We start from the raw sequence: 13,459 nt of genomic DNA, 5'->3' as shown, positions 1-13,459 counted from the left end.
TTATTATTTTACAGTAAAAATTATTAATTAATCTAATTAATAATAAAAATTATCCTACACTAGGATCTAAATATAATATATTAGCATGCATGTATTTAAATTTAAAAATTCGAATTTGAACAGTAAACACTTTACTTAATGTATTCAGAACACAATACCTTTATGCGGGTAGTAGATTGCCGTAATCTGATCACCGTCGGAGAAGTCTGATCATTGTGATATAGCTACACAGTATGTCTGGTCTCTGCGGATTGTCCACATGAAGCTCTCGATCTAATCGACTCCTCATGAGTGCTAGCTCGTTGTAGAGCCCTTTCGACGGCCGATGCTGATCGAACTCCTTCGATCGATATCTGTCGATTCTTTAGATACTCTAGATCATCAGCAGATATACTTGAGAGGATGTTGAAGATTTTTCTAAATTTGGTGGGCTCACGATACTCGTAGCTCACCTTCTCACTTTCCAAACTCTAGGCTGAAACCTTGAAGAACTCACTGAAACCCTACGCACACTTTTTCTTTCTTTTCTTTCTTTTTCTCTCGGAAGGATATGGACCTTCACCTTGCACACAAGGATTCCTCACACCTAGATTTTCTCTCAAAAATTTTTTGCACACGCCCCACTCTTCTCCTCCTTTTAAAACAATGTCAAACGTCTTATCCACGTGAGAGGATAAAGATGAGTAATTGCACATTTGAATTCAAATCAAATTTGAATTCAAATGGAAATCAATTATTCCTATCCACTAAGGGCGTGAGAAGAGGAGGGCATGGCTTAATTTGTGCATGAGTGATTTCATGAGAAACATTTTCTCGTGTAATAAATGGGCGTTAAAAGAGGATAAGGTCAAGGCGCTAAGATTGGTTGCTCATTCAAATTCAAACTTTGTTTGAATTTGAATGGCCAACCAATCATCTTTACCACTCATTTGATGTATTAAAGTAGGGTGTGAGGAGGGCTTTACGTGAGAAAAAATTTATGGAACTTCCTTCTCGTGAATTCAAATGGGCGCAGTGGAAGTGAGGTGGGCACAGGGAGAATGGGTCAAGGTGGTTTCATTATTTAAACTAACCTAATTGAACCAAATAAGTTAGACCTAATTGACTAATTTAAACCCAACTAAATTAGACTTAATTAGGCTCAATAAAATCTTAATCAAATCAAGAATTGATTAAGTCCAACCCCTGATCAAATCAGGGACCAAACCATCTTGACGATTAGGTCAACTCTTAACCTAATCGGGTCAAACCCAACTGAATCCAATTCAATTGGACTTGATCCAAAAATAATTACTCAATCAATTGAGTTAATAGTCAAATCACTAATTAAATCTCTCATAAATATTGAGTCCAAATTCGATGGGTAATCGGGCATCAGAATTCATCGATATGTAACCCTGATCGAAGAGTCCCAAACCAGTGAGACTCTTGACCCCGGTACCCAAATGTGTGGGAATCATGATCAGAGAATCCTGATTCTCAATCATAGAGTCTTAGACACGTAGGACTCATAGCCACACGAGTATTAGGACTTCTTCATCAACCATCAGATCAGATAGAAATCTCTAATGTGTGTGACCCCGCAGGTTCGAACCTAAGTCGGTAGCAAAGGAATCAATTCCTGTACTAATCGAAGTGACCATCTAGCAATGGTACCCGATGATCGGATAGATCGAATAGTCGCAATCGCAACACACAGAACCTATATGAATATGGTATTGTATAATTCATCCTTTTGACCTCTGTATTTAGGATGACTCAAGGTTAAACTATCAACCCTGATTAGATCATCCGAATCATGCTCAACTCAAACAGTCCTGTGACTCCTCACAAGGACTACCCTGGCCAAAAGTTTTGCTAAATTGAAATATGACTGTACACAGCTCCTAAACTGAAGTGGTCAATCCCATCTTGACACACGCACCGACAAGTCAAGTACTTGACTACACCCAGCAATCTTCTGTCACTGAATTAAAATTCAGGTAGTCTAGTGCCTAAGTGTAGTGACTTGCTTGCAAGTCACCGTGGCGGTCTCAGGTCGGAGGGACATTTATACCCATATTCCATTGGAGCAAATCTTGACAGCAGAAATAGCTCCGAAGTTGGTCACGTTCAGTGCAGATGTACCCTTACATCTCACCTGTATGCCATACCAGTGTATCCACACTCATTGGTTAGAGAACAACCAACCCATATGGCACACAATAACTTATGCTTGATAAACGTTGTCATTCTTGGTAACAATGTATCATTTGATCGCGAACAGATTTAAGGACTAAACGACAAATCCTCCTTTGTCGAGTCTAAATAGTCCTAAGGACTTCACCACAACATAAGAGTTCATTAGAAGATGAAATATTTTGTGAAAAATACCAAAATAATTTTTATTAATTCATAATTCATGTACATATACAAAAAATGAGCACAACGTCAACAGGCTAACGATTGACTTTGGGACACTATTCCCAACAATCTTATCATTATATCATTGAAACTCTTTCAATGAGTGGAATAATATCACTCTAACTCAGCAAAGATGTCGATCCGAAATAATTCTAGTGAGCTCTTATAATCCATTAGTGACACCTAGTATGTAGTGACAATCCAGTAAAATTGAAATAAACCTCTAGGTGTAGTTAATGTATGATTCAGTACCTCTATTGTGAGTCCCGACTAGATGGTAGTTATAGATAAATCGCAAACCCAGCATCAATCATATGATAGATTCGATTAGCTCAAATCCAGTTGTGACTTCTATGAAACTCTTTTCTATCAGTCACACTATTGTGGCCACATACTCTTGAACTTAGCCCTCAAATCTCATAGGACTACTTCTCTCTATCAAGATCAATAATTCTATCTTGATGCGCACCCTATCCTATAGTGGACCAACTGTCACCAACATTCACTATAAGGACTCATTGAGATCCATGTTTATGTGTCAGTCAAACTTCAGCCTTCACTATAAGTAGTAGTACCATCTCAAGTCAAAGGATCAGTCACACAACTACAGTATCGAAATAATCACTGACGATCGAATAAAAATTCAAGTGATCTCTTATATGGTCATCTCAGTACTAGTTGTTCCTAATAACTATCTGCACTCATCGTCCTGTGTCCTACACAGTAGATCAGAGACTCATCTATCCTAAAGGAAGTGATTTGTGCATCATTCTATTCAGATCAATCACCATCCTCATGATGATCCTATGATTGAAAGTATTTAGGAATTAATACATGTCTCTAATTCTCAACACCTTAAGAATATATCGAAACTAATTTCATGGATGATTTAAGAACACATCATACTGAATGAAAAGAAATTACTCTTTTATTGATCATATCATATATTAAAGTACAAATTATGTCTAAAATATTACAATAGTCAGTCATATTGGCTTCTAGGATATAATCTAACAAATAGTGGGTCAAACTTAACTAAGAAATATGCCAATAATGTTAGGTGAGGCTATAGGACTTAGAGGATCAAGTCGCTGTAACATGCTTGGAGAAGTATTAGACAAAGAGTTATCCATGCATTGATATATGCATCACCAATAACTGTTAGATGAGGTGCCATGTACCAATGAACTGCAGTATCCACTAGAATCACTATCGTGTTAGGATTTTCGTTTCTCCACTCAAGAGTGTGAGAGACTCAAAAAATTAGTGAAAGTCTTTATTATTTTTAAAATTTTTAGACAACTATTACAAGTACAATCATCTAATTAAATTTTTACTCTCTATAATCAATTCTTCAGCTTTCAATCTTCTAGCTCGAATCTTAGATATCAACCACTTAACTGAAATCAATTACATATTCTAGCTCAAAAATCTAAAAATAGTTTTTAACTTTGAGAACTTAAGCCATGTCCTTGATCAGGTTAATCCAATGTCATCAGCTTGTCCATTCATGGTCAACGAGCTATTTTGATAAATAGTTGGACATTGACAATTAGATTAAGTGTTATAAATTAGACTTCATAGTTGATAAAATCCAATATATGCATAAGAACATGTAGACTGTCAATGATATACTGATTCATCTGCAATAGTTATGAGATGATCAGAGTCGACAGTGTATGAGATGTGTGATGGGCAGTTTGTTCATGATCGATGATCAAAGATATTGAAGAGCTTGAATAGTTCGACATGACCATGCATAAAAAATTGTTAATAGATTTGATCCTATAATTTTTAATTCATATGGATAGTTTTTAAAACTATTATATGAATAAATATTATAGCACCTTAACTGAATTGATCAATAGCTGGTAACTAAGGATCTTGAAAAGTTCAGAGGTACATACCTGGAGAATCTAAAGAAACATTTATATACCTTTAGAAGATATGTTGAATTGTTCAAAATTGATCTTACAATTTTTTTTTCATTAGACTCTAGTGCATATTATGTACTTTAATATAGGGTCTAAGAAAGGAAGAGGATTGAGGGAAGGTGAAGTGACTCTTTTGAGTCGGCAATGGTGCAAAAGTTACATTAGGCCATGGGCACCTAATCTCGATGATTACCATTTAGATTTAGTTCATTATCATTTGCATGGTGATGCATTTATAAACTTATTTAAGCAATAATCAATGCCATTGGGTTTGAGAGATCCAGAACCAAATAACCTGAAGTATATAGATGGTTCTTTTGACTAATCATGTATGAGAAGAAATGATTCGCCGACTAGAGAAATGGATCTTTGGCTCATTAACTATTAAGTCATATCTAGTCTGTAAATTATCTCTTTGAGAATTAATGATCAAGCTATCCTTTTGTTGATCAAAGGGATAGGACCACTGAGATACTTATCCTAGTACACATACGATGTGCATGGCCCATTTGATGAGCCAGACTAGGACGTTATCACTACTCATCAGTTTTACCAATGAGCAATTATGGTATCAGTATTATGTGAGATACAAATCTGAAAGACTTTGAAGGTTCAAAGAATTTAGATGTGAAGTAGAAAATGATAAATCAAAAAAATTCTAAAGGTACTTCGATTTGATTGAGGATACAATACCAAATAGAAAATTTATTGATATTTTAAAGAGAATGATATAATTTCATGATAGAATTTTCCTGGTACACCTCAGCTCAATGGGGTATCTGTGAGGAGCAATGATGCTATATGAGATATGGTCCAGTCAATCATGAATATTACTAATTAACTATTGTTTCTTTAAGAATAAGATTTAATTTTTGAAATTTAAATTAGGTTCAAGTTGGTTTCACTATACCATATGAGATATGATATGGTGGATAAGTTAGAAGATAGATCTGTGAGGACTCATTTATGGGGTATCCCAAAGGGTTTGGGATGTCACTTTCTCTTCCAGTGTTTACAATGTGATTGTAAGCAATCATACTATTTTTTTGAAAATAGTGGGAGGATGAACTCAAAGAGAAAATATCTAAAGAACAACGAGTCATGAAATCTGTACAACCTTTTAAAATAAGCTAGTATATGTAATAAATCCTCCATCTCGTAGATCTAGTAAGATCTCTCATCCTTTAGAAAGATACTTGGTATTCTTACAAAGGATTCAGAGAAAGTATTTCTCGAGGAAGATTGGGAACATGGGGATGATCTCAGAACCTACAATGACGTAATATGAGAAATATGTAGTTACATGAAGATCAGTGGGAGGGTCCCATACTGACATCAGTTATGATGTGGTTACATATAGAATTTTTTTTTTCAAAGACCTAGGTTAAACATTTGAAAATAAAGATCTAGAGATAGATCCTAAAAGGATGTTTGTTTTTTCACAGACAAGTACATAGAAGAGGTATTGAAAGGATTCAGTATTGAAACCTCCAAGAGAGATCCGTTATCTTCTTAGGCATAGGTGTATGCCATACTATGTACTCAACTTGGTATATCTTGCTATGAAAGTCATGAGCAGATATTAGTTGAATCCAAGCTGGGAGCATTAGATGGCTGTGAAAAATATCCCTGAGTACTTGAGAAGCACTAAGGGATTATTCCTCATCTTTGAAGAAGGGTTAGAGCTGAGAGTGGGAGGACACACTGATGCTGATGATAGAATATCTACATCAGCATGTATTCTTAAGTTATATTGGTTCGGTATGTTGGAAAGGATCCAGATAATTGACCAATGGAAGCTGAATATACCATAGATGTGCAGGATGTATTCTGGTTCTTATGGTAGTTGCAGAACTACATGTCATACCATTGAATGCTTTGATATTATACTGCAAAGATAATGGTTCGTAGCCATCGCTAAGAAGCCAAAATCTCACCAGAAGTCCATGCACATAGAATAAGGATATACGCTAAACACCGAAGCCTGTTTTCAGAAGATGGAGCTCAGGTATATGGCAATTGGCTTTAGTACAAGTAGAAGTTTGTTAGATGTGTGCCTAGAAGTCAATCTTAACTGACACATATTTTTCTTCAGAACATATTTTATACTTGATGGGCAGTCTTTATAACCAATCATATCATTTGTGTCCATGATTTATCCTAAAAATTAACAAAGATGATTTTGTATATCCTCAAAGTGCTAAAAATTTGAGACATACATCATTAGTGGTTAATTTTTAAATACTTCCGATCGAAAGATCATCACGAAAGACAGTGATCAATTCATGCAAGATCGGTGCATGGATCACCTCCCTTTAGGACAGATGAGTCTCGACTCTGCGGTGTAGAGACACTGGGATGAGAGTGTAGATGGTTGTTAGAGAATAACTTGCACTGAGCGTGACCAACATAAGAAACCACTTGAATGTCTACTCATTTATCAGTGATTTTATCGATGCTGCAGTGGTGTGACCGGTCCTTTAACCTGCGGGGTGTTGGCTATTCGCAGTGAGACTACTTAGTTTGACTGCACATTCTCTTGATCTCTAGTCATTCGAGTCCTTGTTATGTATGTTGGCTATTGTAGGTTCAGATTTACTGTTTAGAGTAGGATGCACCTAATAGAATATATCAACCTTGATAGAAAAGATGAAGTTCTATGCGATTCACAAGACTGAGTTCAAAAAATCTCTGATTAGAGTAAGTATGAATACTGAAAAGAATTTTTACAGAATTTATAAATGAACTCAAGTCGAGTCAATCTAGCATATGACTAACGATGGGGTTCGACGAGTTCTCCATGACCTCCATCAAGTCGGAACTCACGATAGAGGAATTGTATCACACGATAACTGCACCTAAAAATTTATCTTTTCTGTTCTGCTAGGTTGCCACTACATACTGCTAGACGTCACTGGTGGATCATGAGAATTCACTAAGATCATTTTCAGATCAATGATCTTTGTTGAGGTGAGTTGGAATCATTTTAGCCCATCGAAAAGAGTTTCGATGATACTGTGATGGAGATCACGGTATGTCTTACTATCAAATAAAATAGAATTTAAGGGGTCACACATAAAAAAAGTATGGCTTGATCAAAGACTTGGATCATATTCAAATTATCAATCAGATTGATAGTTTGAATTTTAGAAACTACTAATTTGTAATCGTTATAGTTTTGGCAGCTGCTAATTATTAGCGCAGGAAGTTAATTGCAAATATCATAATTTTTGAGACTGATTAAATTATAGATTAAGTCTTAATTAATTTAAATTAAATTTAATTTAATTTAATTTAATTTAATATTAATTAAGTTTAATTATCCAAATTAGATTTAGACTTCAAGCTTGATTGGATCAAGCTTGACTGTCTTTTCGAATTTGACTCGATTCGGACTCGATTTGAACCTGATTAAAATCCAACTTGAATCAGAAGAATCATGACTTAGAGAGCCCATTCCTTGAGACTCTCTCTCCAGATTTCATACTAAGAAGGAAGTGGGGCAATGATTTTCTCACTACTTTTGTTTTTATGTGCGTGGAAGGGGCCCCATCTTATCTGATTTTCTTTTTCTTCCAGATCTTTTTCTATTTGAATATGATTCAAAATAAGATAAAAATCTATCTAATTATGGTGTGGAAGAATTTTTTTGTGCAACAAAAAAATTGGAGAAAGTGGGAGTGCGCTAATTATGTGCGTGAGATATGTTTCTTCCTCCTTCTCTTATCTCAATAAATCTCATCCCTTCTTTATGATTTGAACGCCCAAGATAAAATTGGATTTGATCTATTAAGGTGTTAAGAAGGGTTTGGGCATGAGATATGTGTGGTTGGCGCAACAAAATAAAAAGAGGAGAGGTGGCGTGCATGACATTAAAGAGGGTCTTCTTCTTTGCCATGTGGGTGGTGATCAACATTTCCTCTCCTTGCTTCCTTCATCTTCCATTCCTAAGATCTTATAGAGATCAGATTTAAAAGAGAAAAAGAGAGAGAAAAATAAAAGAAGAAGGGTTCTTCTTCCTTTCATGGTGATTTGGTTCAGATCCTGTAGGATCTGTGTGAAAGAGTTCGCGTAGCGATCTCTTTCTTTGAGATCTAGAATAAGAGATTTAGATCCAAGGCTGAGGAGCGAGATCTGCAAGGTGCTAGTATACTGGTGATCTTGATATTCCAATCAGACATCTCCGTATGGATACCATAGAGGCCGGGTGCATTGATGTGCAAATCTTAAAATTTGTAAATAAAACCGCAAGCGCACAGTGTGCAGAGTAGCACGACCAGCGAGTACGGGTCGATCTCACAGAGACTTGGTTAAAAATGATTTTCAAATCTATGCTCAAGCGAGCTTTAATGAAAATCGAAAATCGAAAGTTGTTTGCTAAAGACAATAAGACTAAGGATCTAGGGTTTTTGAATCCACTAGATCTAGATTAGGAAATTCTACCTAGAATTTTTTTTATTGATCCTAATGACTACTCCTCTTGTCTTTCCTAAGCATAGATTATGAAGGGACTAAGGCCCAACGATAACCCATCAAGATTCTTTACAGGGGAGTAGTAACTAGGATCCCTTAGGGTTTTCTCCTCCTATGCACTGAATCAAGCATGAACTATGAAGGGACTCTGACCCAACTGTAGTTCATCAAAATTTTTGGCAAAAGAGGAAGAAAAAGAAACCCTAAGAAAAAGAAAGAACCCTATGTAAAATCCCTACTCATGATCTAGCTTCATCGCAAACCCTAGAAGGGATGCTTAGCTAGACATGATCTAAATCTACTTGCAAAATTTAAATACAGAAAAATAAACTACCCTAATTTCATAAATTAAACTATCCTAATTGCAAAATTTAAACTGCATAATTTAAACTAACCTAATTGCATAAAATTAAATTGCATAAATTAAACTATCCTAATTGCAAGAAAAATAAATTGCATAATGTAAAGAGATAAAATTATATAAAATAAGATTTTATATAAAAAAAATTATTACAAAAATCTCAAAGCTGAGGCTTGAGAAGAAAGCTAAAAACCCCACTATCTAGGGTTACAAGCTTGATCGGAAGGAAAGAATCATTAAAACAAGGGCCTTTGGGGGCTTTTTATAGGCATTTGGGGGTTATAAGGTTTTCAAAACTTTAGATGTGGGACTAAGAGGTTTTAGAGGGCTGTTAAGGGGTTTAGGGGCTCAAATCTCACTCAAAAAGCACTTAAATCCATCAAGAAACCCTAAAATTGTTTCAGCCGTCCGATCTTCATCTAAAGGACCCAATTCATCTAATAAATCAAGCCAGAAGCGATTCTGGGCCGTCGGATCACGATCTGGGTGAAGCGCTGCCGTTGGATCGCACTGCAGAGATGGGATCAGGTCGGATGCGTCGTGGACCGTCCGATCAAGGCACTGGAAGATTTCATCCGTTGGATCGCACTGCAGAAGGATCCCTTGTTGTCCTAGTGTTTATTGATTCTTGCAATTGCCTTGATTACGGTTGGATCTTGACCGGCTGTGATGGTGGTCGTCCGATGGCGCAAAAATATGGAGCATTGGATCTTGATCAGAGAAGATCGGACCATCGAGTGATGTGAATTTATCAGGTTGCCCTTCGGACCTTCTTCTCTCTCCTCATGAGCCCTGGACCGCACGCATGGATCGGGCTCGCGATGCGTTGCGGTGAGCCGAGACTCACTGATTGGCTGGTTTATGGTGCGCCGATGGGTCCATGGTCCATGCGCCTGTTGCTGTGGACCAGGCGGCTAACCAGATCACCAAATCAGTTGATTTTTGATTAATTTTGACCTGATTTGACTCGGATTTGATCCAATTGAGTCTTCTTTCTTCATTCTTCAATTCCTGGTCAATTTAACTCTGTTTTGCATAAAATTTGCATCGTTGGAATCCTCTTTCCTTGTTCTTTCTATTGATGACCTCTTCTTCTGCAAAATATAATAACAAGTATCAATTTCCTAATAAATTAGATAATTTAGATATTAATTGATACTTTTTATGTCAATTTGTGACATAAATCACACCCCCAACTTAATCATTGCTAGTCCCTTAGCAATGTACCAAAATAAGATCATATTCTAAAAAGATCCTTCCTTTGCAAATTAATTTAAGATCGAAATTCAAGAAGTTTTCTAGTATTACTAAGTAATGAGCTTCGAATTAGAATCGGTAGTCAGTCTACTTAGGAGCTTTCTTAGAGTACACTTAAAGTTTTATAGCACTTGTGTGAGTGATAACTAACTTAGTATTTCAGTATTAACTTGTACAGGCCAATTGTATCATTTTTCATAACTTAGTTCGATTAATTTTCTATACACCCCAGATTAAACAAAGAACTAAGGTAGCTTTCACACTGTTTTTTTTTTTTTTTTTTGCTGAGCATCCTGGCCTTCCCACCACCGTTTGATGCGAATCTCAACACTTGACTTAGGTGAAGAGACCCGGTTACTAGGCTTAGGGCAATCCACATTTATTCTGTTTTTGTATTTTATTTCAGGCAGGTAGCTCTTTCCTTAAATTCAAATTTCTTCAATTGGGGTGTAGAGAAAATTATCTAATTTAAATAATACTCAAATCTTAATTGGCCTTACAATTAACACCTACTTTACCTTGTTAGTGTGCATGTGCAATTGGAAGTGCTAATAGTTTTAAATGACCTAGGCCACCAAGAGTCTAACCAGCTAATCTTCTCCGTGACTCACTACATTTATTAGCAAATATTTCTAACTTACTCTTATTTCTTTCTAGATTAATTTATTTCAATTTTTTTTTTAATATATTAAATACAAGAAATAACTCATAGTGGAAGGAAAAGGAAATGATAACACCTGATTTTGTTCAAGCTCTCCCCCCAACTTGACCGACATTGTCCCCAATGGAGTTTATCTAATTTATTTGTCCTAAGCAAACTGAAAACAAAGAAAGCATTAGAAATTAAATAAGCTGGGTTGCCTCCCAGAAGCGCTAAGTTTTATGTCTTCAGCCAGACCAAACCTCGAAGCAATTTAATCAGAATAAGTTGGTTCATAAAGAACCATGGCATCTTCAACAGTCTCGACAGGTAATTCAAGAATGGTTTTAATCGTTGACCATTAACTTTAAAGATAACACCATTCTTGGGTTTTCTATCTCAACAGCTCCGTGTGAAAAGACTTCCTTTACTAAAAATGGTCCTGTCCATCTAGACCTAAGCTTTCCTGGAAACAGATGTAATCTAGAGTTATATAAGAGCACCTTTTGTCCGATATTGAAAGTTTTTCTCATAATTGATTGATCATGAAATGCTTTGGTTCGTTCCTTGTATATCCTTGCATTTTCATAGGCTTCATTTCTAAGTTCTTCTAATTATTCAACTGAAGCTTCCTATGGTTTCCAGCGTCGTTCAAATTTGTATTTAGTTGTTTGATGGCCCACATGGCTTTGTGTTCTATCTCAATAGGCAAGTGACATGGTTTACCAAACACAATCCTATAAGGAGACATTCCTAGATTGGTCTTGAAAGCGGTTCGGTATGCCCAAAGTGCATCAATTAATTTCAAAGACCAATCCTTTCTATTGGCACTAACAGTTTTTTTCAGGATCTGTTTGATTTGTCGGTTTGACACTTCAACTTGCCCACTAGTTTGAGGATGATATGGTGTGGCCAATTTGTGGGTGACATTATACTTTTTCATCAATGTTGCAAAAGGTCGGTTACAAAAATGGGTTCCCCGATCACTAATGATTGCCCTAGGAATACCGAAATGGGAGAGAATATTTTTTTAAGAAACTTAATGACCATTTTGCTATCGGATGTTCTACATACAATTGCTTCTACCCATTTTGAAACATAATCAACTACTACTAGAATATATTCATTTCCAAAGAAATTTGGAAATGGTCCCATGAAATCGATCCCCCAAACATCAAAAACTTCAACTACCAAGATTGGGTTGAGTGGCATCATGTGTCGCTTGGTGATTCGACCCATTTTCTGACATTGAGCACAACTTTTACAATATTCATGAGCATCCTTAAACAAATTGGGCTAATAAAAATCATATTGGAGAACCTTAGCAGCAGTTTTCTTAGACGCGAAGTGACCCCCACATGCTTGATCATGACAAAAAGATAAAATATTCATGACTTCGTTATCTGGGATACACCTTCTAATAATTTGATCAGAACATTGTTTAAAAAGATAAGGATCATCCCAAATGAAATACTTCACTTGGACAAAGAATTTATATTTATCCTGCTTAGTCCAATGAGAAGGTATCTTACCTATGGCTAAATAATTTACAATATCAGCAAACCAAGGTTCAGTAACACAGACATGAGTTGCTCATCTGGAAAGATTCATTGATGGGTGGTTCACTAGATGGTGCGACTGAAATTCGAGACAAATGATCTGCTACAACGTTCTCAGTGCCTTTTTGTCCCTAATTTCTAGGTCAAATTCTTGAAGGAGCAAAATCCATCTGATTAAGCGTGCCTTGGCATCCTTCTTTGCTAGGAGATGTTAATGGCTGAGTGATCGGTGTAAACAATGGTGTGGGTCCCAACCAAATAAGATCTAAATTTCTCTAAAGCAAAGACAACGGCAAGGAACTTCTTCTCAGTTGTGGTGTAGTTAAGCTGCGCATCATTTAAGGTTTTACTTGCATAATATATCACTCTAGGCAGCTTATTTATCCGTTGACCTAAGATTGCGCCCATAACATGATCAGACGCATCACACATTAATTCAAATGGTTCAGACCAGACAGGAGGATGAATGATTGGAGCTGATACAAGTGCTTTTTTTAGAAATTCAAAAGATTCCAAGCACTCATGAGTAAATTCAAATTTGGTATCCTTTGCCAAAAGATTAGTCAGTGGACGTGCTACTTTCCTAAAGTTGGCAATAAACCTTCTATAGAATCCAGCATGACCTAAAAATAAATGTATTTCTTTCACAGATTTAGGTGATGGAAGACTTACAATTAGATCTATTTTGGCCTTGTCCACTTCAATCCTCTTTTTAGAAATGACATGGCCAAGAACTATTCCCTGTTTGACCATAAACTGACATTTTTCCCAGTTGAGAACTAAGTGCTTCTCCTTACATCGTTCTAGAACTAATTGTAGGTGATTCAGACAC

This window comes from Elaeis guineensis, chromosome 12, assembly GCF_000442705.2.
Source record: "Elaeis guineensis isolate ETL-2024a chromosome 12, EG11, whole genome shotgun sequence".
Lineage (NCBI taxonomy): Eukaryota > Viridiplantae > Streptophyta > Magnoliopsida > Arecales > Arecaceae > Elaeis > Elaeis guineensis.
The sequence above is the reverse complement of the archived record's forward strand: the minus strand, read 5'-3'. Positions refer to the sequence as shown.